The sequence below is a fragment of the Erinaceus europaeus genome, chromosome 4, assembly GCF_950295315.1.
Source record: "Erinaceus europaeus chromosome 4, mEriEur2.1, whole genome shotgun sequence".
NCBI lineage: Eukaryota > Metazoa > Chordata > Mammalia > Eulipotyphla > Erinaceidae > Erinaceus > Erinaceus europaeus.
The window spans coordinates 81,290,641-81,318,188 of record NC_080165.1 but is presented as its reverse complement, the minus strand read 5'-3'; positions in this window follow the sequence as shown (position 1 = coordinate 81,318,188).

The window sequence follows — 27,548 nt, the reverse complement described above, 5'->3', positions numbered from 1 at the left end:
GTTAAATGCAGGTGGCACAAAGCGCAAGGATTGGCATAAGGATCCCGGTTCAAGCCCCAGGCTCCCCACCTGCAGGGGAGTCACTTCACAAACGGTGAAGCATGTCTGCAGATGTCTGTCTTTCTCTCCCCCTTTCTGTTTTCCCCATCTCTCTCCATTTCTCTCTGTCCTATCCAACAATGGAGACATCAATAATAACAACAATAATAACTACAACAATAAAACAAGGGCAACAAAAGGGAATAAATAAATAAATATTTATAAAAAGAAAGAGATAGAGAGAGGACCAGAGCATTATTAAGCACTCCGAGAATGGATTATACTAAAGCCGATGTTCAGAAATGCTTGACAGTGATGTCTATCTAATTTCTTTTCTCTCTTATTTGAAGAATCTCAAAATTTTAGTTAGTGAGTATGCAATACATTCTCCTGGAAGAAATGAGCATAGTTCAGTATCACAACTGGATAGTAATGAAAAAATTGATTTTTTATTAGTAGTTTTTATTTAAATTTAATTATCAGTCTTAGGATAGTGCTCTGTCACCTCAAGACTTCATTTTGGTTTTTCTTTTTGCAGTGAATATGACAAAGTATAAATTAACATAGATGGAGAAAACAGGATATAGGTATAGATCAGAAGTTTTGAAAAACTTTTGTAGACAAAAAGTGAATAGAGAATTTCAAGCAGGTGCCAGGCAGTGGTGCACCTGGCTAGGCACACATCACCATGTGCAAGGGCTTGGATTCAAGTTTCCACTTCCCATCTGCAGGGAGGTGCTTCATGAATGGTAAAGCAAGTCTGCAGGTGTCTCTCATTCTCTTTCCTTTCCTATCTCCTCTTCCTTCTCAATTTCTCTCTGTCCTGTCAAATAAAAATATGAAGTAGAAAAGAAAATGGCTGTCAGGAGCAGTGGATTCTTAGTGCTGCAGCAAGCCCCAGTGATAACACTGCAGAAAAAAAAAAAAGGAGGGAGAGAGAAAGAGAGAGAGAGAATTTATAGCTTTCTGAGTTTATGATATTTCAACCTTAATTTTTCATGCAGGAGGATAATTGTAGATGTATGTTTAATCTTCATAATTTTCCTAAAGGGCTTGGATACAAACTGTAAGGATATAGCTGTCCCTAAACTATGGTTAGTGATTGAAGTTTTCCTTGATGTGTATTCAGTATATTTCCACCTTGTGGAATGAAATATTCTTCACTCTCCATCATAAACTTAGTCATCTATTTATCCTATGCTTGATCATAATTTTGGCAGTGACTATGATTCTTCTGTATCAAAGCTCCTATCTGTGGTTCCTCTTTTATTCCCTCTCTCTCTCTCTCTCTCTCTCTCTCCATATATATATATATATATATATATATATATATATATATATATATATATATTCATTTTCCCCAAACTCTGGGAATATTTCTCCATACTCTTCAGTCCTTCATGTAGTGACAACTCTTCAGTCATAATTATATCCTTGACCAAAGTTCTATAAGTTAACCCCTTTGTAATTAAACATATTCATTTTTTGTTGGGACCCTGATTGATTCATCAGAATGAAAAAATTTATCCTCAGGGAGAAAGCAAAGGTCATTATTTCTCTCATAAAGCAATAACAGTATCAGTGGAAATAATAAGAGTACTTAAATAATATAAAGTAAAAATATATTCTAAGTTTTAGGACAAACAGTAAAGAGATGGAATTGTAAGTGAAAGTGAAAGTCAGGAAATCCATTCAGTTGCAGAGCTCAAACCTTGAGGTCTTCAGTTTGATTCTGGGCCCCTCAGAAAGACAATGAGTAAAGTAGAAGAGTACATTAAAAACAAAACTGGTAAATAAATAAATACATAAATAAAACATGAAAGAAATTAAATGGTACTATTAAACTAGTACTGCCACAAAAGAGTCATAGAGTGAGGGTCCAGAATTATGACTATGAAAGGAAATATTGTCTTTGCAGTTTCAGAAAACTAGCAGTTAAAGGGAAGTCTTTTAAGATACATGCATTGCCATCAGGGTTTTTACTGGGGCTCTGTGCTCTCACAAGAAATCCACCACTCTTTACTTTCCTCTTCTCATTCCTAGTGATGATTATTATTTGCTTTATTTTGATAGTGGGTGGGGGGGGGGAGAGAAACAGAGAGAAGAAAAGACTTGCAGCAGTGGTTTAATGCTATTGAAGTTCTAACCCTGCCAGTGGGAAGCCACTATTTAAACCCAGGTTAGAGAAACATGATAATATATATTTTACTGGGTGCACTCTCATCTTGCCTCGATTCCCTGTATTTTCAGTTTTATTTTTCATGCTGATCAACAAAGAGGATCCTTACTTAAAATGCACCTAAACTACTTTTCAAAGTTATAATAAGACTAGTTATGCTTATCAAGACTAAATATCACCACAGTTTACTTTCTATCTTGCCTAATAAAGGATTACTCTTGGCAAGGATATTAGGCAGGTTCTGCATATGCCTAACTGTTTTCAGATGTTTTATGTATGAGTCTAAAGCTAATTCTGAGAATATGGAGTCTGTCCACATGCATTATAGAAAAATGCTCATTTACTGGAAACAGTTTTTACGTTCTATTATCCTAAATTGCAAAGTGTAAGATTATTTTATTAGCCTATTTTTGAGAGTATATTTACCCATTTATAAAAAATTTGCCAGTGATTTTGCAGTTTTCTTCAAATTATAAGGCATCCAACTAGATGTTTTTAATTGTACTTTAGTGTTCTATAAGGAAATGCCCTCAAGTAAGCCTTAGGTAGATTGGAAACTCTTGACATTGCCTTTGGGAAAACAAAACTTCATTTTATCATACTAGCATTTTTGTTCTCCTAAATATTGCATACAAAACAAGCCCAAGTCCCTGTGATTTATAGAAACTATCACAGGAAGTTTTTTCTTTCCTTTTCAACTCAAAGTTGAAAGTTGTGTGTGGAGCATAAAGGAATACTTTGAGCAAAGCTTCTCATTTGCTAATCCAAAAGAAGTTGATCTTACCTTGGAAAGGATCCTAGAAAACTGAATTAGAAGTGTGTTTTTTGGCCACCTTTTCACTTGAGTTTCTTCAGAGTAATGGCAGAAATCAATGGTTTCCTTAAATACAACACTCCAGGGACAGAAAAAATCAGAGTCTGGCTCAGTTCCTAGAATTTGTGTTTTTGCTTGTATGATCATTCCTTAGCAAGTATTTTCAAAGTCAAATCCCTGTTTATACATTTATAATCAAATGGAAGGAGAACATAAACTTGGATATAAAATTCTGATGCATAAAGTAATTCTCACCCTAGTGCTACCAAATCTTCTTTCTCTGGACATTTATCTATAACAACAATACTCATGCCAAATCACCAAGAGATGCAGCAAACCTTCAACTTCTGAGGTTATTCAAATTACTTCATATTTTACTGCACAAGAATGCATTTCTGTATGAGTTCTGTTAAGCTAGTGCTTTTTTCCCCCTTTATATATTGACTTATTCACACATTTATCTTAATTTGTTAATTGTTCAGGAAAATTTGATACAGTATTTAATATTTATCAATTGTCACAGGTAAGTCAAGAGATCTGAAGATTAAGTTTTTTTCTGTATGTTTATTTTAAACTTTAAAAAAAAAGATTAATGGTGTATCTCAGCAATGTTTACTAAATTCTTTTCAGATGCAAGCATATATTTCCCAAATATTCCTCAGTTCCAAATAGCTACTACTAAATAAAAGATAGTGGTAGTAGGTCTAGGGAGATAGAATAATGGTTATAAAATATATTTTTATGCCTGACACTCCCAAGATTCCGGGTTCAATTTTCAACACCACTATGAGCCAGACTTGAGCAGTGTTCTGGTAAAAAAAAAAAAAAAAGAAAAAGAAAAGAACACAACAGAGAGGAGAAAAGAGGAGTGAGAGAGGAAGTGGGAGAAGGAGAGGAGAGGGAGAGCGTGTAGGGCATTAAGGCAGCGTCTCCTGCTCCACCTTGCATTCCTGATACTATGGCCTATTTATATAATCATTGTTTTTCCTGAAAGATCGCCATCCATTCCATTCCTTTGATCTATCTTCTTTCTACCTCCAGACATTCCCTGCCTCCAGGGTAATATTAATCCCACCAGTTAAAACCCTCACAACAGTTACTAAGGAAGTTTCTTCCTTCCCAGCCCACTTTTGCCTTTCTCCACTCACTTTCCTAGCCATAGCCATTTCCATTTCTGACTTTTCACTTCTGAGCTTGGCCTTTAAAAGTGTTGCCTCTCTGATTAATAAAGAGATTGCATTACCACTGCGCCACAAATTCAAGACTCTCCTGTGTTGCTGAGTGAGTAGCAGCCAAGGCTAGCTTTGGTTGAGTTCTCTCCAACCCAGAGAGCATGTGCCTAGGAAGAGTCACCCCCATGCTAGCCCGGCAAGAAAGTGATAAGAAAGGGGGAGAGGGAGAAAAAAAAGAGAAGATAAAGGCCCAGAAAAATTTCTCATTTATGATGTGCTTCTTTGTTTACCCAAGTTTGAGCCTGGCCCTCATCACGTTACAGGAGGCTTCAGTAGAAAAAAAGTGTGTGGTCTGGGAGGTGGCTCAGTGATAGGATTTTGGACTCTCAAGCATGAGGTCCCGAGGTCAATCCCTGGCAGCATACGCACCAGAGTTATATCTGGTTCTTTCTCTCTCATCTTTCTCAGAAATAAATAAATAAAATCTTTAAAAAAAGAAATAGTGCTATAAGGAAATATTTTAATATTGATGATAACAACAATGTCTAGCATTGTGATTGTTAAATGGTTATGCCCTTTTTTAAAAAAAAAATAATATATCCAGTCAAGGGTTGGAAATAATGGCAAATACTCAAATTTACCAGCCAGTGATAATAGTAGCTGTGCTCTAGTAAGTCAAGAATCTCATACTTTCCAAGAACATATTGCATGATGCCACAGCAATATTTGCACAGTATTAACTGAATATTTGTGCTACTTTATGTTTTTTTAGCTATGATATTAGCCTATTGCTATAAGAAATATACATAGTTATGAATTTGAATGTTTCAAATAAAAATAACTATAAACATTTTCTTGTCACTTTCTGATTATAAGATATATGCAATGCATATTATGGCATGAGCAGTTATGTTGTAGTGGGTATCAATATTTCTTACATCTGATAAGTGAAGGAAGTAAGATTCTGAGTCAATTGGTAATGCAGAATCTCAGATCTGTTGACTATTTTAGGATATTCTTCTGAGATCTGCTTTCAGCGACATGTTTTACTTCTCTAACACTAGGAAAAAATAAAAATTTAATTCTTAACAAAATAGTCATGAAAAGTAAAACTGTTCTTACTATTCATATATAACTACTAGTATTCTTTTTTTACCAGAGTACCATCCTGCTCTGGTTATTGGTGGTATCAATATTTTTGGTTCCAATAGCCAGATTGGTTGTACCAATAACCTGAGATTTCTCACATGCATGCCCTACATATCAACGCTATACATCTTAGCCTGCCCTCAGATTACTTTTGTTGATGACTTAAATTATATTTATTTGTACCAAACATCAAAGTAATCAAAATGCAGTGGAGTTTATTAAAACTGCTTTTCAAATAATTTGGTATATTTTAACTAGTATTTAAAAATTCCATTTCAGTTTTAAATTACAGCAAAAATATTCTCACTTGTGAAAATTTTGCTGTTAATATTATTCTAATCAACTAATTTGCTATAGAGCAGTATTTAAAACATTTTCTATGATTATTTGAATTTCAAATCAACTTACAATCTATTCCAATGAGACTGGGAAGGACCAAGAAGGTCAAAGTAGGGTCTCTTCAACCTTTCTCATTGCTTCAAATTTATACATTAAATAAGCAAAAAAAAAAAAAATCCCTGTCTTTCATAATTCCATATTATAGTTACCCATATAAGATCATGCTTATAAAAACACCTTCATTGGAAGGGGGAGAGCTTCATGAGCAGTGAAGTACTTCAGCAGGTATCTGTCTGTCTCTCTCCATATCTTCCCCTCCCCCTCTCAGTTTCTTTCTCCATCCAAAAATAAATAAAATATCTTCATTAGACTGCATACTACCTCTTATAGTTCTTTATAATTGAGTGCTAAGTAAACAAATATTAAAGTATGTATTTAAAGTAATATTGCAGTAATTTTTGGGGGGAAGTACATGTACATGTACATATGACAAAATATCCTATGTATCTCATGAAAGAAAACACTCAGTTTCTCAATTTCTACCTCTCTGAGTCAGAAAAAAAAAAAGAGAGAAAAGAAAAAGAAAAGAAAGGAAAAGAGAAAAGAAAGGAAAAAGTCCTGATCCTTTCTCTGAGTAAAATCAAACAAATAGGACTATCTGAGTTGAGCTCTGTTTATCTGATGACATCAGTGTACAAGTCACCTTTATCACCTTTGCTTTGGCACTGTGATGAAATCACAGGGACAGAGGAGACAATCATATTGAGTGTAATCGATTTTCTGCTATCTCATCAGAATCAAGAATAGAAATGGAAATGAAGCTTTAAAAATGTAATTATGTCTTGAGTACATGTGTTATTGGCTGAGGAGGATTACTAAAACAGCAGTGGGGGTCTTTATTATAGAAAATGAAGGAAGTTGTATGAAATGTTCAGACAACAGTGGGGGTCTTTAATATGGAAAATGAAGGAAGTTGTATGAAATTAACGTTCACTTCATTCTATTTTTCCCACACTGATTTTAAGTTAGATTTTTCATATAGTTTGACTTTATGGTTCCAGAGACAGGTATAAGAATGATATAAGAATAATTTATGGATGGTGATTCATTTCTATGCATGGTATTGCAAATGTGTTCAGGTAAATGGTTCTCAATTAGAATATGTGAGTTTATTCTACAACCTTCCCCTGAAGATATTTAACAACTTCTGAAGGCATTATTTCTCACAAATGATGAAAAAGGATGGAGGTCAGCGAATCTGATATGTACTACAAAACACAAGAAAGCTCTAACAAGACTACAAGTGTCAGCAGAGCTTAAGCTAGGAACTTCCAGTATCAATAGAGAAAGATCTTTTTTCCATAGAATTTATATAGGATGAGGGGCTGGGCAGTAGCGCTCATACTAAGGAAGTGCAAGGACCCCTACAAAGATCCTGGTTTGAGCCCAGTTTGCCCTGTTGCAAGGGTTGGCTTCACAAGCAGTGAAGCAGGCCTTTAGGTGTCTTTCTCTCCCACTCCTCTCTCAGTTTCTCTCTGTTCTATCCAATAAAATGGAAAAAAATGGCTTCCAGAAGCAATGGATTTGTAGTGCTGGTACCAAGCCCAGCGATAACTCTGTTTTCAGTTAGAAAATTGTATTATGACACAGTATACTGTGTCCCCTGGACATTTGAGCAGGACAAAGACCTTTTCCTGTCTGATAATGGATAAACATATAATGGTGGTGGGGGAGGTTGAAATAGCAAGAAATAATATATTTCGGGAGATTACCTTTGACCCCCACTGCTGAGGAAGCAGAAGTACTATTGACCTTCTTCCTTCCCTTTTGTCTCTCACTATAGGATACTTGATCAATGAGGGTTTAAGAAGCTTTGGAGTGGAAATACTATTTATTGCTGTGAAAGCTCAATTGATCAGTTAAGAATAATATGTTTTCTTCATGTTGTCTTTGAGTCCTACTTTGATTTTCATTTTAAAATGTTTCAGGATTTAATCCTCGCATAATTATCATCACATTAGCGAAATGGAATTTCATTAATAAATTTCTTCTTAATTGCTCTTATAGCATTGGAGCAATAGGTTAATTATTATGAGAATAATATGTGTTCACCTTGTGTTACTACTTGGTTTAATATTCCTATTACCCTATAAGTAGATCTGAGCTTGACTATTTCATTTGTAGCATAGATTTTTTTTTCCCTCCAGAATAATAATGTTCAGAGTAAAGAGATAATTTTACATTTGGACAGAATATATATCATTTATGATACATTCTAAAATGCAATACAGCTATTAGAACTATGGTAACAAAGTGCTTTCTTTTGTTTGGATAATTTGGTTTTGATAATGACACATGTCTATTTTTCAAAATGTTTCATTTATTAATTTATTCAATTGATCAGTCATTCAATAAACTTTTATTGGTCATTCAGTCAAGCTGTTTTGAGGGTTCCTAAGAAAATAAAAATTAATTAGCAAAGTTTCTACTCTCAGCTTTTCATTTTAAAATCTTTTTTTTTGTATGAGTTAATCATTATTGATATGAAGACTGATTGGAAAAGATGCTGATTCAATTGTATAACTACTTTCATTTCAAGAAAGCTGTCACATGATATACATATCAATTTGAAAGCATCAAATCTGAGACATTAAGCAATTTCATTCTGTAGATGCAAAATCAACATCCATTCTAGTTTTTTACAATAAACAATTTAAGTTTATTATGTGTGTATGTGTAAAATATCACAATATTTCTAAATAGTATGAGATATTATAGAAATACTAGAAATAGTATTTCTTAACATAACAGAATTATATGCATCTTGGGGTAAGCAATTCCAACAGAGGAGCTGGTTATCTTTAATAACTTTGCTAAAAAATCAAATGCTCTTGTTAGATCACTAATGACATATTTTTGAAATGTCGAGCAGGTCAAGTTACTAAAGATACTTTCATTTGTACATCATGTAAACATAATCACTGTTAATTATGTGTTATAATTTATGGAAGAAAATGTTTATTTTAGAGCATGGTCTTTTATTATGTATTTCTTAAGAATTCTATTTGAAAAAAATTAAGTTTCTATTTTAACTAGAGCTTGTTGATAATTAATATATACTTCAGTTGCAAAATATTTCAAGATAAAGTTAGCCTTAAAGTTCAGACAAGTTAATGAGCGTATATACTTATTTATTCTGCCACCAGGGTAAGCCTGTGTGTCTGTATGACCACCATTTTCCTGTGAGGTGACTATCTTTTCCTTTTAATATATATATATATATATATATACATATATATATATGTATATATATATATATACATATATATATAGAGAGAGAGAGAGAGAAAGAGAGAGAGGGGAGGGAGAGAGAGAGACTGAGAGAAGCAGAGGGAGAGAGACAGAGAGACCAGAGAATTTCTCTAGTTTATGGTGGTGCTATGGATTGAACTTGGGACCTTGGAGCCTCAGCAAGGAAAGACAATAGCACTAGCACAACCGGTTAAGCGCTTGTGACACAAAGCACAAGGACCAAGGACCAGTGTAAGGATTCCCATTGGAACCCCCAGATCTCCACCCGGAATGGGGTAGTTTCACAAGTGGGGAAGCAGGTCTGCAAGTGTCTGTCTTTCTCTACCCCCCCCTCAGTTTTCCCCTCTTCTCTCAATCTCTCTCTGTCCTATTCAATAACAACAACAAGGGTAACAAAAATGGGAAAAAATGACTCCAGGAGAGTGGATTTGTAGTGAAGGTACCCAGCCCCAGTGATAACCCTAGACAAAAAAAAAAAAAAGTCTTTAGCATAATCATTATGCTATCTCTCCAGCCCTGTAAACTACTTCAGCCTTTTTTGTCAGCCCTGTAAACTACTTCAGATTTTTTTGTCTGTAAGCCCTATTTCTTCCTATAATTTTCTTCCTTTCTTGGGTATTTTGAAGGTTTTCCACACCTAAAGATTTTGAGAACTGAAATCAAATTTTTTTCCTGTCTTTCATTTAGTCACTAATACTTATTTGTTAATCAGTTACATATGTTTTAGTTATTGTACTGGGTAGGGGAATGTATTCAACAATGAGTGGGACAAATAAGTCTCTGTACCCATGAGTTTTACTGTGTAATAAGGAATATAGAAAAGCCAATAAGTTCAATGAAAAAGAAGACATCAAAGTACATTGGAACTTTGCAAAGTGAAGCTGAAGGAAATAATAATACAATTGCGCAGGGACCTGTTCTTAGAGACAAGGAGTGTGAATTTCATTCAAGAGTGTAGCTAAGTCACTGAAGAACCTTTAAACAGACAAGAGACTTGCAGCAAAATGCTTCAAACCATCCTGGCTTAAGTAGAAGACTGTTTAGACAGAAGCAGCAGTTACAATAGTCCAGATAACAAATGATGGGGATTTAGGAGCATTTTTATAGGAAAAAAAAAATAGAGATAATGAAAATGAACTTTGAAAGAAAAGTCAAAGATGATTCACAATGACTTTTGGAATATTACAAGATAGGAAATAACCATGGTGAAGACAAATAAGGTAAAAAGAATTGATGTAGCTTGCTAAAGGTAAGAATTTAATCATTTTCCTTTTGATTATGGTTAGTTTAAGCTATGAACAAGGCTGTCAGAAAAAGACATTAGGTGGATAATTGGATGTTGAGTCTAGAATTTATAATTTCACTATAAATGTATTATAAATTTTCTTTATCAATTGAGAAGTATCTAGTATTCTGAAATATAAGTAATGTTCATCTTCTTTTCAAATCAGAAAATATATTTTAAGAATAAAGTATTTTCTTAGTAATGCTGAATACTATGAAGACAAAAATATGTCTATTGGCTTCATCAGCATGAAAGTCATATAGAGTGACCGTTGTGTACTGTTTATTGCTTGGATATTACCTGCTCATATATATTTTAATTCACATCAGCATTTTAAATTCTAAGAATCTTATCAATCTGCTTGATAAAATTCCTTAGGCACAGATAGCATTATTAATAAAATTTATATCAGTTGTAGAACCACAGCAGCTAGATTGGACTGAAGGATAAATAATGCAACAAAATAAAAATCCCATTGTATGAAAATACTGAGAAGCCTTGTTCTGAAGAGAAATAGATATAAAGTAATGCAAAATATGGTATATTTGTCTCATCAAGTATAGCATAAATCCAGTTTTCATGCTTTTTTTAAATAAAAAATAGATGGAGAAAGATAAATGAATGAAATAATTGCTTTATAATGAGAAGAATAAATAAGTCTGAGGTCCAAATAGAGGAGCTGAGTTTGGAAAAAGTAGGCAAAGTCCCCCTAAGTAGCAATATAAATAAACAAATTCTTTTGAATGTTTTCCTTCTGACTTAGACCACTCTCTCGTACACTTTCTGCTATCCCTACATGTGACTTATGACATGCCTACTCATACTCCTCAACAGGGTTTCTTTTCTGAACAATTTGTCTTATATCATACTGCCTTTTAGCCATCAAGCTGTAGATGCTACCATGTTGCCATCTGCCGGGCTAGTGACACAGCAAGATGACTCAGGAACCAAGCTGGTGGTGGCAAGGCAGTTCAAATCTTTATTCATCCAAACACCCCATAGTCAGGTGGTATCACAGCAAGTTAAGTGCACATAGTGCAAAGTGCAAGGCCTGGCTTAAGGATACCGATCCAGGCTCCCCAGTCTTTGAGGCCAGAAAATGGAAGTGGCAAGTCAAAAACGGAAGTGGCTTGACAATACCATACATGGTTAGGAAAGGGGCAAAAGGGCAGAGAAAGGTAAAAGGGGGCTGGGAAAGGTAGGAACTTCCTTAGCTACTATTGGGAGGAGGTTAACCAGTAGGATTAATAATACCCTGAAGGCATGGAGGGTCTTGAGGGTAGAAAGAGAATATATCAAATCAGCAGAATAGGAAGGATACTTTTAGTCATTTATTAGACGAAGCAGAAGATTGATATGTAGATATTAAGAGGGATGGGCCATTGTATCAAGGAATGCAGGGTGAAGCAGGGGAGCTGGCTTAATGTTTTAAGGAATGCCGAGCCCCTGGGGGAAGAAAAATGCAAAGTCTCTGGAGACAGGGAGTGAGTTAACAGGGAGGCAAAGAACTGAGGTCCATACCTCTCCCAAGCTCGACCTCAGAGAGTCTGACAGGGAGATTCATTTCCTCAGTTCCCCATTTCTCACCACACAGAACCTGGTTCTCACAGTATTCCCAGAAGCCATCCTGACCTCCTCTGGGACAGATGACCTCACTAATGTGTCCCAGAACCACACCTATCTAGAGCCCTATCCCACTAAGGTTAAAGAGAAACAAGATGGGGATTTGAATCAACCTGCCAAGATCCATGTTCAGTGGAGAAGCAATTACAGAAGCCAGAGCCAGACTTCAACCTTATGTACCCCATAAAGAATTTTGGTCCATACACCCAGAGAGGGATAAAGAATAAGGAAGCTTCCAATAGAGGGGATAGGACATGGAACTTGAATATTGGAAACTGTGTGGAATTGTATCTCTGTTATCTTCTAATATTGTTAGTCATTATTAAATCATTAGTATATATTTTTAAAATCATCCTTTCATTTTATAAAAAACTAAAGAAAAGAAAAAGAACATCTCTAACTAAACTCTTGCAACATTTTAGGATTTACTTTGTTGTTTACAATTAGTGAACTACTACTCCTAATTTTTAATAATTATGTTTATATTTATTTGTGAAGTACACATACATGTTTCTAACACACTACCCAATTTTGACAGTCATTTAAATTTTTTTCATAAATATATATAGAGAGAAAGAGAGGAGAGAGAATAAGGGATAAAGAAAGACTATGAAAGAGGGAGAAATATCACAATACTTCACCATCTCCCCATGAAAACTTCCCTTGATGCCAAAGTGCTCCATGTGGTATTGGCACTTGAAACAAGGACTTTACATGTGGTTAAATATATACCCTACTAGGTGAGCTATCTTCCAACCCTTTCCTTCATATGTTTTAATGTGGTCAGCTATATAATATCATCATGTTTTTCAAACAACATTTACAGAAATCTTTTAAAACTTTAAACTGCTAAAAAAATCACGCACAGGATTTGAGGAAGATGGCGGACTGAGAGGTTGCTGACAGCGAGTGCTCTGATCGCATCATTGGCAATGGTAGGATTTTCTGCCTTTAGCAGGCCAGTCAATAAGGGGGGGCACCAAAGAGTGATTACAGTTTAATTTGGGTTAAGAATTAGAGTAAAGGTGACACGGACTAGCGGGGCTCCAGAATTCCCCAGTGGCGCCGAGCAAGGTGAGTGCGCCGGGCATTGTCCTCCTCCCGCCCAAGAAGGCGGCTCCTCCGCCGGTTGCAGAGCGCGGCAGGCAGAGGACCCGGAGAGAGCACTTTAGCTCGGGGGCTTCCTCTTGGGAGAATCCAGGGTCCACCGCGACCCTGTGGGTGGATCCAAAGACTTCTTGAGTATAGCTCTCATTGGATCAAAGGACTTGGAGCTAGTTTTCATTTTTGAGAAATCCTCTTAAAAAGTCTGGAGGGAGGGGGCTCTTCCGGAAGATAGCGGACGGAGAAGCGGCTAGCCTTTGAGCTCCGGACACATCTCCTGTAAACAATAGGATTTTCTGCCACTAGCAGGCCAGCCAATAAGGGGCCATAGCGGTCATACCAAGGAGGAGTCTATAACTGAATGTGGGTTAAGAATTAGAATAGGGGAAAAAAATTCTTTTTTCTTCCTTTTAATTTTCAAGCATACATCCTTCCCGCCCCCCCCCCCCCATAAGCAGTGCCTGGGACCAGCTACTAGCAGGATACCCCATACCACCAAACAGGGTTTTTTTTTTTTTTTAATTCACTGATACACATTTGGGAAGTTCCTCGCACTGCTCTTTAATTACAACCCTTCTTCTTATCTTCTCCCTTTTCTCTCTCTTATCTCTCTCTATCTCTATTTTTTTTTTAATCTTGTCATACACTTCTTTCTTCTTTGCCTTTCTGAATTTGTGAATTACTTTGGGGAAGAAATCTGACCCAGAGTGGACTCTCTATGTGTGTATCTCTGCTCTAGTTCCCTTTACACTCTTGTTACCCCTAGAATATACACTGGATAGTAGATTTGCATAACTGTCTATTCTTGCTATCCTCTCTTTCTTTTCTGTTTCTTCACTGGGATTTGGTTACTATTTTTCACGGACTGGAGAAATTGTTTGGCTAACTGGTAACGATTAAACTCCTTCAATACTTACTTCAGTTGCTACTGTAATTCCGGAGGTTGGTGAGTGCAAAAGTCATAAAGGTGTTTAGTACAGTGTTACTTGTGCTCAAAACACAACAACTGAGGAACAACAGAGCATAAAAAAAAAGAGAGAGAAACACATAAATAAAAAAAATGGGTAGATTAAAAACAAATAAAGCTGCTACCCCAATGAATGAAGACAAGAGCCCAGAAGAAACCACAAATCAGTCAGAAGTAACCATAGAAAAGAAAAGTATGTGAGCAATAATAAACTTATTAATCACAGAAATGAAAACAACATTGGAGGAAAGGAATGAAAGGAAAGGAAAGTATTAGGGAAACAACAGTTGAGACCCCCAAGGAAAATACTGATTATCTTGAGACAATTAGAGAACTGAAAGCTGAAATAGCTGCAATGAAGAAAGAAGCTGAGGCAAGGGAAAGCAGACTAACAGAAGCAGAAAACAGAATTAGTCAGACAGAGGATGAGTTAGAGAAAACTAAGAAAGAGGTAAAAGAGCTTAAAAAGAGATTGAGAGACACTGAAAACAACAACAGAGACATATGGGATGATCTCAAAAGAAGTAACATTCGTATAATTGGACTGCCAGAGGAAAAAAGAGAGGAAGGGGAAGCAAACATTCTAGAGGAAATAATACAAGAAAACTTCCCAGACCTGAATAACAGAAAGGATATCAAGGTGCAAGAGGCCCAGAGAGTACCAAACAGAATCAACCCAGACCTGAAAACACCAAGACACATCATAGTCACAATGAGAAGAAGTAAGGATAAAGAAAGGATCCTAAAGGTTGCAAGAGAGAAACAAAAAGTCACATACAGGGGAAAACCCATAAGACTTTCTGCAGATTTCTCAACTCAAACTCTAAAAGCCAGAAGGGAGTGGCAAGATATCTATCGAGCCCTGAATGAAAAAGGGTTTCAACCAAGGATAATATATCCTTCTAGACTTTCATTCAAGCTAGATGGAGGGATCAAAACCTTCTTAGACAAACAACAGTTAAAGGAGGCAACTATCACCAAGCCGGCCCTGAAAGAGGTACTAAAAGACCTCTTATAAACAAGAACATCACTATAATACTTGCAATATGTCAGAGTAAACAAATTGTTTTTTAGAACAATGGCACTACAATACATTAAATCCATAATATCAATAAATGTCAATGGCTTAAACTCACCCATCAAAAGGCACAGGGTGGGGGAGTGGATCAGAAAACATAACCCAACCATTTGCTGCTTGCAAGAATCCCATCTGTCACAACAAGATAAACACAGACTTAAAGTGAAAGGATGGAAAACTATCATACAGGCTAACGGTCCACAAAAAAGGGCAGGAACAGCCATTCTCATCTCAGACACGATAGATTTTAAATTAAATAAAGTAATAAAAGATAGGCAAGGACATTACATAATGATTAGAGAATCAATCAACCAAGAAGACTTAACAATTATTAACATCTATGCACCCAACGAGGGACCATCTAAATACATTAAGCATCTACTGAAAGAATTTCAAAAATACATCAATAGTAATACAATAATAGTGGGAGACTTCAATACCCCACTCTCACACTTAGACAGATCAACAAAGCAGAGAATCAACAAAGATACAAGAGAATTGAATGAAGAGATTGACAGACTACACCTCTTGGACATTTTCAAACTCCTCCACCCCAAAAAACTGGAATAAACCTTCTTTTCAAATCCACATAACACATACTCAAGGATAGACCACATGTTAGGCCACAAAGACAGCATCAATAAATTCAAGAGCATTGAAATCATCCCAAGTATCTTCTCAGACCACAGTGGAGTAAAACTAACTTTTAACAACAAACGGAAAATTATTAATAGACATAGAATTTTGGAAACTAAACAACATGCTCCTTAAGAACCACTGGGTCAGAGACTCACTCAAACAGGAAATTCAAATGTTCCTGGAAACTAATGAAAATGAAGACACAACCTATCAAAATATTTGGGACACAGCGAAAGAAGTACTGAGGGGGAAACTTATAGCCATTCAATCACATATTAAACACCAAGAAGAAGCCCAAATGAACGACCTTACTACACACCTCAAGGACTTAGAGGAAGAGGAACAAAGGAACCCTAAAGCAACCAGAAGGACAGAAATCACTAAAGTTAGAGCAGAAATAAACAACATCGAAAATAAAAGAACCATACAAAAGATCAATGAAGCCAAATGTTGATTCTTTGAAAGATTAAACAAAATTTACAAACCCCTAGCCAGACTCACCAAACAAAAAAGAGAGAAGACTCAAATTAGTAGAATTGTAAATGATACAGGAGATATCACAACTGACACCACAGAAATCCAGAGAATTCTGTGAAACTTCTATAAAGAACTATATGCCACAAAGCTAGAGAATCTGGAAGAAATGGAACAATTCCTAGAAACCTATGCACTTCCAAAACTGAACCAAGAAGAACTACAAAATCTAAATGCACCAATCACAGACAAAGAAATTGAAACCGTTATTAAGAATCTCCCCAACAACAAAAGTCCTGGACCAGATGGCTTCACAAACGAATTCTACAAAACTTTCAGGAAACAGTTAATACCCATACTTGTTAAGCTATTCCATAAGATTGAAGAAACGGGAATACTCCCTTCCACCTTTTATGAAGCCAACATCACCCTGATACCAAAAGCTGATAGGGACAGAACAAAAAAGGAAAACTACAGACCAATATCTCTGATGAACATAGATGCCAAAATATTAAACAAGATCTTGTCCAACCGGATACAGCAACACATCAAAAAGATTGTTCATCATGACCAAGTGGGATTCATTCCAGGAATGCAAGGCTGGTTCAACATCCGTAAATCAATCAATGTCATCATCACATCAATAAAAGCAAAGCCAAAAACCACATGATTATCTCAATAGATGCAGAGAAAGCCTTTGACAAAATCCAACAACCAATCATGCTCAAAATTCTACAAAAAATGGGAATAGATGGGAAATTCCTCAAGATAGTGGAGTCTATATATAGCAAACCTACAGCCAACATCATACTCAATGGACAGAAGCTGAAAGCATTCCCCCTCAGATCGGGGACTAGACAGGGCTGTCCACTGTCACCGTTACTCTTCAACATAGTATTGGAAGTTCTTGCCATAGCAATCAGGCAAGAGAAAGAAATCAAAGGGATACAGATTGGAAGGGAAGAAGTCAAGCTCTCACTATTTATTTGCAGATGATATGATAGTATACATAGAAAGACATAAAGAATCCAGTAGAAAATTACTGGAAGTTGTTAGGCAATATAGCAAGGTATCAGGCTACAAAATCAATGTACAAAAAACAGTGGCATTTCTTTATGCAAACACTAAATCTGAAGAAGACATCCAGAAATCACTCCCATTTACTGTTTCAGCAAAATCAATCAAATACCTAGGAATAAAGTTGACCAAAGAAGTGAAAGATGTGTATACTGAAAACTATGAGTCGCTACTCAAGGAGATAGAAACTGATACCAAGAAATGGAAAGATATCCCATGCTCATGGATTGGAAGAATAAATATCATCAAAATGAATATTCTCCCCAGAGCCATATACAAATTTAATGCAATACCCATCAAAGTTCCACCAAGCTACTTTAAGAGAGTAGAACAAACACTACAATCATTTATCTGGAACATGAAAACACCTAGAATTGCCAAAACCATCTTAAGGAAAAGAAACAGAAATGGAGGCATCACACTCCCAGACCTTAAACTATATTATAATGCCATCATCATCAAAACAGTATGGTACTGGAACAAAAATAGGCACACACACCAGTGGAACAGAATTGAAAGCCCAGAAGTAAATCCCAACACATATGGGCATCTAATCTTTGATAAGGGGGCCCAAAGTATTAAATGGAAAAAGGAGGATCTCTTCAATAAATGGTGCTGGGAAAACTGGGTTGAAACATGCAGAAGAATGAAATTGAACCACTTTATCTCACCAGAAACAAAAATCAACTCCAAATGGATCAAAGACCTAGATGTCAGACCAGAAACGATCAAATACTTAGAGGAAAACATTGGTGAAACACTTTCCCACCTACACCTCAAGGACATCTTTGATGAATGAAACCCAATTGCAAGGAAGACCAAAGCAGAAACAAACCAATGGGACTACATCAAATTGAAAAGCTTCTGCACATCCAAAGAAACTATTAAACAAACAGAGAGACCCCTCACAGCATGGGAGAAGATCTTCACATGCCAGACATCAGACAAGAAACTAATCACCAAAATATATAAAGAGCTCAGCAAACTTAGCCGCAAAAAAGCAAATGACCCCATCCAAAAATGGGCAGAGGAAATGAACAAAACATTCACCACAGAGGAGATCCAAAAGGCTAACAAACATATGAAAAACTGCTCTAGGTCACTGATTGTCAGAGAAATGCAAATTAAGACAACACTAAGATACCACCTCACGCCTGTAAGAATGGCATACATCAAAAAGGACAGCAGCAACAAATGCTGGAGAGGATGTGGGGACAGAGGAACCCTTTTACATTGCTGGTGGGAATGTAAATTGGTACAGCCTCTGTGGAGAGCAGTCTGGAAAACTCTCAGAAGGCTAGACATGGACCTTCCATATGACCCAATAATTCCTCTCCTGGGGTTATACCCCAAGGACTCCATAACACCCAACCAAAAAGAGGTGTGTACTCCGATGTTCATAGCAGCACAATTCATAATAGCTAAAATCTGGAAGCAACCCAGGTGCCCAACACTAGATGAGTGGCTGAGAAAGTTGTGGTATATATACACAATGGAATACTATGCAGCTATGAAAGAACAATGAACCCACCTTCTCTGACCCATCTTGGACAGAGCTAGAAGGAATTATGTTAAGTGAACTAAGTCAGAAAGATAAAGATGAGTATGGGATGATCCCACTCATCAACAGAAGCTGACTTAGAAGATCTGAAAGGGAAGCTAAAAGCAGGACTTGATCAAATTGTAAGTAGGGCACCAAAGTAAAAACCCAGTGGTGAGGGGTAGACATGTAGCTTCCTGGGCCAGTGGGGGGTGGGAGTGGGCGGGAGGGATGGGTCACAGTCCTTTGGTGGTGGGAATGGTGTTTATGTACACTCCTAGCAAAATGTAGACATATAAATCAGTAGTTAATTAATATGAGAGGGGGAAATCAATTGTATGTCTCAAAGTTTCTCAAAACACAAACTGAATCTTTTTAATATATAGGCTATGTATTTGATATACGGACTCTCTCAAAAGCCTAGACCAAGTAGATAAGAAGCTTCCAATAGCACAGCTATATACAAGATACTGGGTACTGTACAGCAAACCATAACAAAGGGACTTTTCAAAGTTAACCCAATTAACAAATAATGTGATGATAGCATTAACTATTGATTGTCTTTTTGAACCCTAAGACAGCAGGAACCTCACATCTTCACTATAGAGCCCCTACTTCCCCCAGTCCTGGAACCCTTGGATAGGGCCCACTTTCCTGTATACATCTCCCAATCCAAACCAAATAATATTGCATCCGCCGATCACAACCTAACCAAAGCAACGATTGCCATCTCAACATGCTTCACCTCAGACTGTATCCAGAGACTTCACGTGTGGAATGACAACCCTTCAGCTTCATTACTCGGGTGAGACCTTTCCTTTAATAGTACACTCTAATTTCATCTCAGGTAGTTCACTTTCTAACAAAGTCCCATAACCTAGATATACACCAGTTTCTGTGAGAGAGAGCTTATGTGCACACATATCCATAAACTACTGCAAAATATATATACCTGAAAGCAGAAGTACACTAGAGTTTGCAGTGAGTACCTCCCTAACACTTCCTCTCCACTATTCCAAGCTTGGGATCCATGATTGCTCAACAAATTGTTTGGCTTCATATGTTAACTCTCTTTTCAATCACCAGGTTCCAGATGCCACCAGGATGCTGGCTAGGCTTCCCTGGATTGAAGACCCCACCAATGTGTCCTGGAGCTCAGCTTCCCCAGAGACACACCCTACTAGGGAAAGAGAGAGGCAGACTGGGGGTATGGACCGACCAGTCAACGCCCATGTTCAGCGGGGAAGCAACTACAGAAGCCAGACCTTCTACCTTCTGCAACCCTCAGCGACCCTGGGTCCATGCTCCCAGAGGGATAGAGAATGGGAAAGCTACCATGGGAGGGAGTGGGTTATGGGGATCGGGTGGTGGGAATTGTGTGGAGTTGTACCCCTCCTACCTTATGCTTTTGTTCACTAATCCTTTCTTAAATAAAAAATTTAAAAAAAAATCACGCACACACAATCATTAGCTTAAATTTGAGCAAATTCATTAGCATAGTATTTCTTCACAGGAGCATGATGATTAGTCATTAATGATTTGTTCTCACAGAAATAAACATTTTGGACAGGATTATCTAGAATTAACATTTCAATGACTCCTAGATTTTTTTCTGTTACTGAATCTGTAGATGCAACCTTAATGTATTCCTTTCTAATGGCATGTGGTGATCAATGAGGCTTTAACAATTAAAGCAACCTACAAGGTCATACAGAGAGAAAGCCAAAAACTGCAGCTAACTGACAACTTTAGAGAAAGTTGACTGGGGGAGAGATTCATGTGTGCAATTTAAATGATATACGTGCCACATTATGCCATGTGGGGTCTAGTAAATGAACTGTGGAGACGCTATTAGAGGTGTGCCACACTTCCCAATTAGAATGCTTTCAAATTAAACTTGCTCATTACTATGTTGATTCAATTTTAGCTATCTCTAATATTATTTAGACTAAGACCGTCAAAGAGAAAGATATTGGCTATCATTCTGACATTTGTAGTGAACCAACAAATACCATAATTTTTAAATTTGAAACACACTAAAGAAAACAAATACAGGCTTAGCTTTTGATTTTGCCAATATTCACTGAGAATTCATGTTAAAATAGTACACTGGATATGATTCTGAATTCTTATTTATAAAATCACCTTCATTACTAGTAGAAAAATACTTTTTAAATTACAATAGGATTTCCATATTTGTAATAGCCTCATTTACCATGTGCACTATTCAGATTGGAGCCCAGCCCCACTGTACTGGAGGGAATTTTAATGCTGTGACATCTTTCCCTCTCTCCCTCTGCCTCAATTACTTTCTATTTGAACAAAGAAAAAAGTTGGTTCAGAGTAGTAAAACTCTGGTGGGGGTAGATAGCACAGTGGTTATGCAAAGAGACTTTCATGGCTAGCTCTAAAGTCCCAGCTTCAAATTCCTACACAAACTTTAGCTATAGCTGAGTAATGCTCTAGTTAAAAAACAATAATAATCAGAGTAGTGAATCTCTAATGATAATAACAACAAAAATAGAAGTAGAATTAAGTGATAATTTTAGAAATATTAAAAATAATTAATTTTGAAATGTGTCTTAAAAATGAGTTTACTTTTTCCCCACCTGTAAGAGTAAATCTTCATGAGTGGTAAAGCAGGCTTGCAAGTGTCTCTGTGTGTCTCTCCTGCTCTATCACCCCCTTCCCTCTCAATTTTTGGCATTTCTAGCTAATACACAAATAAAGATGTAAAAAAAAAATTCAACCAAATCAATGCAACCAGTACAACCTCAACATGTTTCACTTCACTATGTCCAGAGATGCTAGGCCTGCAATGTTAAGCCTTCAGCTCCAATACTTTGGTGAGACTTTTCTTAGCTTATAGGATTACATATTTCCATTTCAGGTGGCACACTTCCTAGCAAAGTTACAGAACCTAGATATAGACCAGGGCCCATGAGATAGGACACATGTGCACATGTATCCACAAGTTAGGATGAAATATATACTTTAAAGTAAAAGTACACAGTTTTCAGTGACTCAGTAAATTCAGCAAGCAAGTTTAAAGACCTAAAAAAGACATGAGGCCTAATCATATATGTATCCTACAGGGTTATCACTGGGGATCAGTTCCTGCACTACAATCCACTGCTCCTGGAGGCTATTTTCCCCCTTTTTTGTTGCCATTGTTGTTTTACTATCATTGTTATTGTTATTATTATTGTTCTTATTGATATCCTTGTTGTTGGATAGGACAAAGAGAAATGGAGAGAGGAAGGGGAGACAGAGAGGGGGAGAGAAAGATAGACAGCTGCAGACCTACTTCATCGCTTGTGAAGCAACCCCCCCTACAGGTGGGGAGCCAGGGGCTCGAACTGGAATCCTTACTATGGTCCTTGCACTTTGTACTATGTACACTTAACCTACTGCACTACCTCCCTCCCCCCCATTTATTTATATTTATTTATTTATTGGATAGAAACAGCCAGACATCAAAAGGGAAGGGGGCAGATAGAGAGGAAGAGATACAGAGTGACATCTGCAGCACTGTTTCACCACTTGTGAAGCTTTCCCCCTGCAGGTTGGGACTGGAGACTGGAACCTGGGTCCTTGTACATTGTAATGTGTGCTCAACCAGTTGCACCACCACTCAGCCCCTCAAATATTTTCTTCTTATAACTGCATACCCTTCTCTCCTACTTTCTATTTTAGTTCCCTCAATCACTCTAAGTCCAACTGTATCAGATAAAATAAGCACTACAAAAGTTGGATAAGGGCAAGAGACTTATGCACTTTGATGATGGCCCTTTTGGTCACTATCAGGCCATCCCATCAAGAATGAGCCTAGTCAGAGAATCCTGAAATTCCTATATAGATGGTGGATCTAGTCTTCTAACAGATCCCTCTCTCTACCATCACTGGTCATCTCCATCAGGAACAACATCATAAACCCTCTTGTTGACCTCTACAGGATATTGCTCTCAGTGCATGTGGGAACACACCCTAGGCCCATAAGTCACTTCCTCATCACTCTGGTATGAGAATGCTTCACATCATTAATCTTCCGAGAATAACCTTAACGGTTGTACTTCTCGGAAACCGTTTCAGCAAAACCACACCTGCTTCCCCTTTGCAAAATAAGATAACCCTGCCTGCCAAAATTCCGCCCACCAATAATTCCTTTAAATAGCAATGCCCAGCACATAATAAATGAAGAACTGCTTGACAGACTTCCCCGCTGTGTCTGAGTGTTCTTTTGGGCTGGGGGACTGGCGGCAGCAGCCTTCTTTCCCTGGGGGTCGGGGACTGAGATCCGAGGGTCCCAACAAGTGCAGAACAACACTGGAAGAAATTGTCCCATTCTCAGAAGGGAGGCTGGATCAACATATTCTGCCATTCCGGGAAGACTGGCCCTGAAATGAGTGTAGCCTAGAATGTTCCTAGCTATGACCATGGAATGTTCAGACTAGCAGGGATGTAGAGGTTACACAGGTTCCTGTGCTGACTATGAATAGACATGGCCCCTAGGTCAGATTGAAGCAACCCCCGCTGCAGGTGGGGAGCCAGAGGCTCAAACCCCGATCCTTCCTTAGGTCCTTGTTTCATGCCATGTGCACTTAACCTGCAGTGCTACTGCCTGGTCTCAACATTTATATATTTAACAGAAGGTTTTTGTAAAAATATGACTAGTAAGAGCTTATTTCATTTAACTTGTAATATATTATGTTAGTTTCTGTTTTCTGCTATGCTATATTAAAATTACAAACTATTAAGTTTCAATTTATTATTAGTGTGTCTATGTTTGCCAAAGAGAGGATTTACTGCTTGGTAAAATGAAGAAAATGAGACAAATTAGGAAGACAGTCTGTGAGTTCTAGTTACTATGGAGAAAAATGGTTCAAATAGTGAGAATTTTTATATCAGAGTTTTTCCTAGATGAGAACACAAATAAATGTGTCAAATAAGACAGATTTCAAGTCAAATTAAGGAACCTGGGTAATCATTAGTAACTTGTCAGAATCTCTATTCTGTTGCTAGCTTCTGCTTCCATAGGTATCTGATCCTCTAATGACATGTTTGATGTCTCAGTAGTTGTGACTGAATCATCATGATTTATGAATAACTTCCTACTAAAAATTCTACATTTGGAAAAAGCTAAATTTACTTTATGATGTTGTTTCTTTCTCTCTTTCTTTCTCTCTTTCTTTCTTTCTTTCTTTCTTTCTTTCTTTCTTTCTTTCTTTCTTTCTTTCTTTCTTTTTAACCAGAGCTCAGCTCTGATTTATGGTAGTATGGGGACTGAATCTGGGACTTTGGAGCCTCAGGCATGAAGGCATGAGAATCTTTTTTGCATAACCATTATGCTATCTCCGTCACCCTTTCCTGTGTATTTCTAGTTTATAATATTCTCCAATAGTAAAGTATATTTTAATTGTATATTTTGAATTTTTCCCAAAGGATTAGGATAAAGTAATTTGTCTTTTGTGTGTTTTGAATTTTTAGGCCCTGAAATATGATAAAATACCTGAATCTGATAACATCCCCATACGTGTATGTGCACATAGCTGTTACATGTCTTTTACTGATGATATTACAGTAATATTTCAAAACGTTTGAAGGTTCAGGTCATGTATAGTTAGAGTATCAGTTGGTTAACTTCCAGAGAAAACTAGTGTTGTCTTATTTAAGGGTAAAACAAGCAAACTGGAATTTAATGTTATTCTGTTATTTAATGGGTATATGAAGTACAGTTAAATCTATCCCTATGCTCCTTATCTTTGATAGTCTGAATAATTTTCTGGAACTTACCTTAGAAATTAAATAATTTTGTAATGGGCATTCAAGTTAAATGATAGGGAATGCCCTGCTTTTTGAGGTATAATTATTTTAACTTATGTTTTAAAAAGATTCTGGATGAAAAGATAAATTTGGGAGGATGCTAGTTTTCACATATATGACCCAAATTCAAGAACTGCCTCCAACACACCAGTGGAAAGTTTGGTGTTCTTACCTCACTTCTTCTCCCTCTCCCTCTCCCTCTCTCTTTCATTTTTTCTTCGTTTTCTCCATTTTTTCAGTATATATAAAAAGAGACTCAGAATAGTGAAGTCCCATTGACAATAAGAACAGTACAATGATACTAAAGTTTCTATAAAGTAATCTGTGATAAGATTATTAGAAAATTTTCATAAGTATAGTTAAAGTTATAACAAAATATATATTAACTTATATTACATTTTAGCATTGTCTTTTCCAGAGATAAATGATAAAGTTTCACTCCAATTTATTATACTTTTGTATTTTAGGAATATATACTATTGAGATAAGAAGACAATGTATGTTCATATTAGAATTATATTTTGTTGAGAACACAAGTAACATTTTGGGACCAAAATCAAGTCACTCATTCTTTATCTTATTCAAGATGAAGTATAATCATTGTTTCATTTGCACGTGTTTCCTGACACTACTGACAATTGTTGATGAAACTTTAATGAAAATACACACACACACACACACACACACACACACACAGGAAAAAAATGGCAAGGTCTTAAATGGATTATTTATTTCTTTTTGTATCTTATTGATTTTCTAACACTCTAATTCAAAGTGCTCCAACTCTAGTTCACATATGTGAAATCCTTGTACTTTTTATTAGTATCTTCAGGAGAATTACAAAACTCTAGTAATAATGTTCCAATTATGTGTGTATATAAATGTATATATGCATATGTATTCTTTCAGACTTTGCTTATCTCTCTCTTTCTATATTTTAATGAAAGAGAGATACAGGGAGTCGGGCTGTAGTGCAATGGGTTAAGCGCAGGTGGCACAAAGCGCAAGGACCTGAGTAAAGCTTTCCATTTCTCTTTGTCTTATCCAACAATGACGACATCAATAATAACTACAACAATAAAACAACAAGGACAACAAAAGGGAATATATATATATATAGTATATATACAAATATAAATATATAAATAACTAAATATATATATGAACTAAAAGATCCCGGTTTGAGCCCTGGCTCCCCACCTGCAGGGGTGTCGTTTCACAAGTGGTGAAGCAAGTCTACAGGTGTCTATGTTTCTCTCCCCCTCTCTGTCTTCCTCCTCCTCTCTCCATTTCTCTCTGTCCTATCCAACAACGATGACAACAATAATAACTACAACAATAAAACAAGGGCAACAAAAGGGAATAAATAAATAAAATAAATATTAAAAAAAAGAGAGATACAGAACAAGAGAGACCAGAACAGTGCTCTCAGACTGGCTCAAGATAGTGCTGGTAATTGAACTTGGGACCTCAGACTCTCTGGTATGAGAGTCTTTAGCATGACCATTATGCAGTTTCCCTAGGCCCAGAAGTCTCTTGTTTGGAATGTAGGCTCTGAAACATTTTATATGATTTTCTAATGATTCAAACAGTAAGAAAGCCAAGGTTATAGTGTAAGATAAAATTATTTATTTCTCATAGGCATTGGAACCTACACTTAAAGCAAGGATTTTGTCTGTTGGGATTACTTAAGTAACTGAGCACTAATGGGGCTCAGTAATTATTTATAATGGATAATATGAGACTATACATTCTTGAACTTTATAATTACTTAACTAATTATTATACATATATGTTATAACTTAAACTACAAAGTGTTACAGTCTGTTTACTGACTTCATTTTTTCTTATCTCTAAAGGTGAACAATTATCAAGCTCTTTTTTTGGTAAATCCAATTTTATCATAGCTCTTATCATAGCTAATTTTTCTTCTTTGTGGGTGTAAAGTTAGCAAGTCATACTTGGTTCTCCTGGTCATTGAGGATGTCTTGATACAACTTCTATATTTGTTGTAGTAAAAATTAGTGTTACCAGCTCTGAGTGTTACGGATCTGCTGGAGACACATGGGCTGGTTCAACTTGACTTTTATCAAACTTGAATGGATCTGCCATTTTGGCACTCAGTATTTATCTATTTTGTAAACAGGGAGGGGAATTTAGGATGCATGACTCGAGTGGATTTGCAAAAAGCAGGAGTTTCCACTAATATTAAACTTATAAGGGGCAGGTAAAGTTATGGGCACCAGAATAAATAAGTGAGAGCCCTCCAGGAACAATGGTTTTTCTCTCCTCCCTCTTCAATTATTGTCTGTGTTCTTTGCATTTCATATTTAAAAACATCCTAATGGGAAAAATCCTATCAGCACTTGGAGGAGAAAACCATCTATTGGAATTCAAAACCTTCACCAGAGAACTAGTTAGCCCCTTTAGTACTGTTGGGCATTACACCAGCTCCCCCCCTGCTTCATGCTGCATTGCTTGATGCTGTAGTCTATTTACATAATCATTGTTTTGCCTGAGTCCCTCCCTTTCTGCAGGGTATTGTTTAATCCCACTGGTTAGAACCTTTGCAACAGCGGCTATGGAAGCTTTCTACCTTCCTGCTCTTTTCTCCACCTCCTTTCCTAGCTGGTTCCTTTTCTGATTTGCCACTTCTGTTTTCTAAGATGTAAAAGGCATTGTCTCTGATCAATAAAGGCACTGCATTGCCTTCCACTCCCATGTCGCTGAGTAAGCAGCAGCCCAGGTTGACTCTGGTTGAGTTCTCTCCAACCCAGAGAGCACGTGCCTGGGAAGAAACACCAGCAAAGCTAGCACCGCATAGTACTATACAAAATCAAGGAAATATATATCCTGACATCACTCTCCGGCTTCTCTTAGTTTCTGTCATAATCCTCCATTGACTGAATCCGATAGGAAGTCAGAGGGCCAACT